The sequence below is a fragment of the Thalassophryne amazonica genome, chromosome 9 (assembly GCF_902500255.1).
Source record: "Thalassophryne amazonica chromosome 9, fThaAma1.1, whole genome shotgun sequence".
NCBI classification, from domain to species: Eukaryota; Metazoa; Chordata; class Actinopteri; order Batrachoidiformes; family Batrachoididae; genus Thalassophryne; species Thalassophryne amazonica.
This window is the reverse complement of record NC_047111.1, coordinates 33,572,215-33,579,496: the sequence shown is the minus strand read 5'-3', so window position 1 is coordinate 33,579,496 and position 7,282 is coordinate 33,572,215. Positions and strand designations below refer to the sequence as shown.

General features: G+C 34.3%; 1 protein-coding gene across 2 annotated transcripts in view; it reads left to right on the top strand.

The window, feature by feature from the left end:
• Positions 1-7,282, top strand: part of cnot8 (CCR4-NOT transcription complex, subunit 8) — a 29,520-nt gene that overhangs the window by 10,943 nt on the left and 11,295 nt on the right. The gene's annotated exons all lie outside the window — the stretch shown is intronic.

Genomic DNA, 7,282 nt, shown 5'->3' with positions numbered 1-7,282 from the left:
GATGGATCTCTAAAATGACTATTGCTAAATCATTTTTCAAGATGATAATGCATCTTGCCATAGAGCAGGGGTAGGCAATCTGTTCCAGAAAGAGCCATGAGGGTGCAGGTTTTCTTTGCAGCCACTGACTCCACCAGGTGATTTCACTGATTAACTGATTCCATCTGCTCAAAGTGATATTAATCAGTAAAATCACCTGGTGGAGTCAGTGGCTGCAAAGAAAACCTGCACCCTCATGGCTCTTTCTGGAACAGGTTGCCTACCCCTGCCATAGAGCAAAAACTGTGAAAACATTCCTTGCAAAAAGACACATATGGTCAATGTCATGGCCTGCAAATAGTACGGATCTTAATCAAATTGAAAATCTTTGGTGGAAGTTGAAGAAAATGGTCCATGACAAGGCTCCAACCTGCAAAGCTGATCTGGCAACAGCAATCAGAGAAAGTTGGAACCAGATTGATGAAGAGTACTGTTTGTCACTCATTAAGTCCATGCCTCAGAGACTGCAAGCTGTTATAAAAGCCAGAGGTGGTGCAACAAAATGCTAGTGATGTGTTGCAGCGTTCTTTTGTTTTTCATGATTCCATATTTTTTCCCTCTACTTGGTCTAAAAAAAGTAACCGTTACTGACTGCCACAATTTTTTTTCCTGATTTCTTATAGTGTTTCTTAAAGCCATTTGAAATGACTTTAGTTTTGTGTCATGTCTGTGATCTTCTTTTTTTCTACAAAATTAAACAACTGAATGAACATCCTCCGAGGCAGGTGATTCCATAATTTTTGCCAGGGGTTGTATTATACGTTTTACAGTCATCATGTCTAAATCTTCATAGTCAGTTGATCTTTTGCTTACACAGTTTTTTACAATATTTCTTATTTCATCTTTTTCCACATTGTCAAGGAAAATACTATTGACCGTATTTACAAGTGTATTTAATTTATCTTCTACTATTAGTTTATTTCCCACCAGACTTGATCCCACATTTGAAAAATAATCATTAAACTAATTTGCAACTTCTTTTATGTTTTATGTCTCTTTATTTTCCTTGACAAAGTAATTTGGAAAAGTTGATTTCGCTCCATCACTTTTAGTCACACTATTTATAATTCCCCATGTTGCCTTTATATTATCTTTACTCTTATTTAATTGTTCACTATAATAATCTTGTTTTTGTTTCCTAATTATTGTCAATAGTTTATTTTTATATTTTTTGTATCCGTGTTCTGTTTCCTTTGTTTGCATTTTTAAAAAGCACCTATATAAATAGTTTTTCTTTACACAAGCATTTTTTTATTCCCTTAGTCAGCCATGGTTTATTTACTCTTTCTTACTAATTTTTATTAATTTACAGTTTTTATTATATGATTTCATCAGTATTTTCATAAATGAATTATATGCTACGTTAACGTCGCCAACATAAACTTCTTCCCAATTTTGATTTTTAAGGTCATAATTTAATGCCTCTAAGGCTTTTACTGACTTATCTCTTTTAAAATTTACAACAGTTTTTTTCTTGTACCAATTTTTGTATTTAAATATTGAAAAAACTGGTAAATGATCACTAAGATCTGTCATCAAGATCCCATTCTTAATGATTTCATCTGTTCTGTTTGTGAATATATTGTCAATTACAGTTGCACTTTGCGATGTAATTCTGGTTGGTTTTGTTATCAAGGGGAATAAACCCAAACTATACATTGAATTCACAAAATCACTTGTTCTTTGGAAACTGGAGCTTTCTATATTAATGTTAAAGTCTCCACACATAAAAAGTGTTTTTTTTTTTTATTATTTATTTATTTTATTTTTTTATTTGATGGAATATTCTATTATTTTATCTGTAAATTTCACAACGCAAGAGTCTGGTGCTCTGTATACACAGCTGATTAGAATATTCTTAGATGTTTCATGTACAATTTCCACTGTTACAATTTCTATGACATCATGTATAATTGTCATTTCTTCTACAATTGTACATGTCAGATCTGTTTTTGTGTACAAAGCAATACCTCCGCCTTTTTTATCTCTTCTGTTTACAAAATACAGCTCATATGCCTCCATTTGAACATCAGCCATGAGGTCATCTTTAAGCCAAGATTCTGTGATTGCAATAATGCTGAATCTATTTTTAAACTGATTTAAATAATCTTTTATTTTTGACATTTTACAATACAAGCTTCGGCTGTTTATATGTATAAGTGACAGGGTATCTTCTGTAATTTTTTCACTATTTAACTGTTCTTCCATATAATACTCACAACCAATTATTTTTAATTCAAATTTACTTTCATCAATGTTGGTGTCTATGTCATATATTTTATCATCTGTTTCCATATTTGATCTGATTTATGTTGGTGAAATTACCAACTGGCGTCATAATTAATTGTCTATTCAGGTCTGTATTTTGTAAGGTCATCCATGTTTTTGATTTGTATACCATTTGTTCCTTCTTTCACTCTGATCCACACCCTACAGTTCCAGACCCATGTAGCAACAATGTGTTTCTGTTTTTTTAGTAGTCTTGCTTCCCTAGTAATATCTGCATTTTTTTCGTTAGATGCTCATTTATATAGACACTTGTTCCTTTCAGATTCTTTTGCCTGTCTTAATAATTCATTTTTGTATTTTCTGCTTGTAAATCGTATAATAATGGTAGATAGTTTATTTTTACTATCTTTGGATGGAATAGTATGACAGTCTGATATAGTGTCTTGATGGATGACAATACCTTTTTGATATAAAAAAATTGTGACTTGTTGTTCCAATGTTTGAAGTTCTTCAGGTGGTACATCCTCCCCATTGGCTCCACTAGAATCCACTACCCTTGCTTAAGACTGATGTTTTGTTTCTAAACCAGATATTATAACATCGTCTTTTCTAGAGTATTGTTCAAGTTCATCCACACGTTGTTCAAGCTTCTTAATAATCTTGTCTTTCGCTTTAACAAGATTTTTGAGCTCTTTAATCTGCTCCGTCAACTTGTCTAGATTAGACATGTCTTTTGATATACGGTTTAATGAGGTCTTTATCTCCTCTGTGTCTTCCTCAAATTTATCCGTTTTCTTAGGTGGTGCCATGTTGACTATTGTGATTTAGTACTGGCCACTATTAATTGTGAAACAATTCTCACTTATAATCTCTATCACCACAGGTCCGGTCGCCGTACACCGACCCGCCCCGATGTTAACCTCGGATATAGCCGCCACCAGCCTCAGTCGTAGCTGCCGTTAGCCTCGGATGTAGCCGCCGCCAACCTCGAATGTAGCCGCCGCCAACCTCAGATGTAGCCGCCGGTAGCCTCGGATGTAGCCGTCGCCAGCCTCGGTTGTAGCCGCCCTAGCCTCGGATGTAGCCGCCACCAGCCTCAGTTGTAGCGGCCGTTAGCCTCGGATGTAGCCGCCGCCAGCCTCGGTTGTAGCGCCCGCCAGCCTTGAATATTTTCAAGTATTTTAAGTTTTCAAATAATGTTAGGTTGTTAAATAAAGTGATGGAAGGAGAGAAAAATTGTTGCAAAAAAATTCCCCGCTAATCCGATTAATCCATTAATGGTGTCAAAACCCCATCAGATTGATCGATGATCCAAATAGTCGTTTGTTGCAGTCCTAATGTACACGAATGTTTCATTTGTCATAAAAAATTAAATTAAGGGTACCCCATGTATTATACATCATCGGAAAGCTTAGGTTGTGTACATCCCAATTCTGATACTTTCAGAGCTTAATAGATTGGCAATTAAAGTTCAGAAACTAAATGTTTTTGAAAAATGACTTAATTTTCAATCTTATAGTGTGATGTCATACCCAATTTCAGTCTTTATAAAAGTAACTTATAATCTAATGATAAAAAAAACAACAATCTATATAAATTTTCAGGCTTTAAGACTGCTATCAGCAATGTTTTTAGTGATAAAATTGTTGAAATTTAAGTACATGTCTTTTTTTTTTGCAGGCAAGATCAGATTTGCTATTTGGACCAAGAATTGTCAGGATTACATCATTTTCGGTGTTCTTACCTTTTATTTGAGCTAGGGCTGCAACAAATGACTATTTGGATCATCAGTGAATCTGATGGGGTTTCGACACGATTACTCGATTAATTGGATTAGCGGGGAATTTTTAAAAAATGTGCCAGGGAAACAATTTTTCTCTCCTTCCATCACTTTATTTAACAACAGAACATTATTTGAAAACTTAAAATACTTGAAAATCAACAAATCATCAAATGTCCCTTGGCTGTTTGAAAAATAAAATAATAAAGAATAAAACAGTTTATAATAAAGAACAAAAATAATTACTTCAAATTACATTGCTTTATCAAAGTGCTGAGTTGCCATAAAACAACATTGAAACATATAAATGTTATAAAATATATGGTGAAAAAAGAGGTATTTTGTTGCTGCAAATGAGCAATTAGCATAGCCAGTTAACCATAAAACCTAAAACAAAAACTGTAGCCTGACTCATTATATGTGCAACATTCTGTGTATAACTTCATTTCACATTTCACAATGACACGTGACTCATGTCTCTTTCTCTAAAATTGTATTGTAGCATTATTAGTTATTACTATTATTGTTGTTGCTATTATTATTAATATATAAATAAAAATAAATTAAAAAATATTATAATTTGTAATACGTTTGACTCTTTTACGACAACAAACGCTGAGCCATTAATTATAGAGAAAACAAATGCACAAACATGCTGAAATGCCAGCAGCTTCATGCTAACTTTAACATTGAAAACGCCATAGACATGCTAACATGTTAGCATCGGCGTTAGCATAAAATACATCTATCAACTGTTTCAGAAGACCATTACAGGTCAGTTTAACATTAAAAAAAAAGGTAAGTATTCCTCAATGACATATGCTCTTTAGGGTTTTAGTGGGGAAAATTTAAGATAAAGTGAAATAAAACAAAGGAAAACAACTAAGCAGCACCTCGAAGCACTCCTTCGTTGGTTCAAGATTCAAAGCAAAGCTCGGTTGATTATATGGAAGAAACGAAACATTTGCGGTAAAACAAAGTTATTTAGCAACTAATCGATGACTAAATTAGTTGACAACTATTTTAATAATTGATTTTAATCGATTAACTCGATTAGTTGTTTCAGCTCTAATTTGAGCCCTATTTGAAGAACATTTAGTGAAAATTGACCAATATATAAGTTTTAAAGAAAAGCAGTCAAAATCCATAATCGAGGTATATGTGACACTGCTGTTGTACAGGCTGGGAATACAAACCTGCATAAATTTTGCTTTGCACATGAAACGAAATGCACTTTAAACCATTTTAATTACTAGATACAATACATGGATTGTTAAAACAGTGAAAAATAAGTCATATATAATCAAGTAGAGAAATCTAGGAAGTAAGACTAAAGAGAATTTCGTGCGTTTCCAAGTCCACTATGTAAACAACTATAACTTTAACTTCACCTAGTTTTCCCTTTGAGCACTCTTCTTTTCCTCTCTCTATCCTTCTTTAGTTCTTCTGCATAGGCTTTAACATTTGACTTTAAATTCTCTCTGAATTTGGCCCCTTTTTGTGCAGTACACTTTGTTTTTGCTTTAAGAGCATGTTCAGCTTTAACTTCACTCAAAGGAATATCTTCATCAGTGGAGCTCATGCCTGAAAATTAAAATCAGCCAAAGTCTTGGAGCAAGATGCCAACAGGTGTCCCACAGCTTTCAGAATAACAACACTTAATAACAGATCTGCCTATTAAATATCATTTTTAGTGAAAACACTGTTGCATAATATACCTTAAAATATGGGTTTTTTTGTTATTTGATGAATCTAAAGACACCAGAAATAAAAAAAAAAATCTGAATTCTATTGCATCATTCAAAAATTATTTTCAGTTAAATACATAAGCTTTGTATAAAACAGTTCGTGCCATTGAGAGTCCCAGGGTTCTTCAGAAATTAAAACCAGAATATGACTAACTAGCTCATTTTGTACATATTTGGGTTACGGAGACTTCGGACATGGTAAAAATTTAAGTATTGTGCAACTGCCTATGCATGGCTTCTCAATGTTCAAATTCTAAAACGGCTACTGATTTTCACAGTTTCTGAAAATTAAAGAAGAATGATCAGTGATAGTTGGTTACGGAGCCTTCGGACACTCACTTTTGTCATAAACAAATCTCCAGCCTCCGGTGATATGTGGATTATTCCATAAAGTCCAGCTAAAGTCCAGCACATGCTGCTCAAGAAAGCTGATGTCAGCAAGCACTTCCTATGTATCACCATGGAGACACTTGGTGCACTACATGACCTTTAGGACTAAATCCTAAAAACAAGATATGTTTGAATACCAAAAAACCTGCAATATTTTGATTAAGCTAATGATTTTTCATGGCCACAAGTCCTAGCTGATCAAATAAAGTATAGTTTATGGTGGATACATTAAGTTGTGATCTGGGCCAAAGTAAAAAAAAATGACTTTAAAAATAAATGAAACATGGAAAACGCCAAAAAGCCCTGTTTTTATATATTTAAACTGGATTTGAACCCACATAATGTTATTTCATTCTCTTAATGGCATAATTTATAAATATTAGCGACGTAGACCTTTCAAAGGACACACAGATCATCAAGACAGTCCCATTACTTTCAAAATTATAAGCCTTTCAATGACGGAAAAGGTCACTGTACACAATACTGTGCTACCACAAAATGCACTTCTTATTTTTTCTTTTCATTGTGGTTATGCCAACCACTATTGTGTACTCGCATTATGCACTCTGGACCCAGCCCCCCCCCCCAACTTCCCAGTTGGACTTGGTCGCTTGTAGTGTGACCACAAATAATTATCAAAGTTGGACTTCTAGGTCAGTGGTCATGTGACCTGCATAACAACACAGCTGCCATATTTGACGAGGTGATTGTGGCTAAAAATAAAATACGATGATGTAAATATTTCCTGTACTTACATGGAGACTTAATGAGGTAATTTTAAATGATTGTTCACCCACACATTTGCTGGCAGCCTAGAAGGGAATGTTTGAAGCCCAACAACACTTATTTTTCTGTTAAATCATGCTTACTCCTCACTACCTAAATTGTCTTCATACTGGTAGGTCATTTTACAAGTATCACCTTGCAATTACCTCAGAATCTCACAAACAAGTATGAACTCTCTTGCTAGGTGACAACCACAATTTCACCTACTCAGATTTGGCGCCTGCTGTTGCGGCGAGAGTCATGCAATCGTGATGTTCCTCACGTAGTCTCGACCCATGCAGGCATGTAAAGTTGCTAACACTACTGTTCA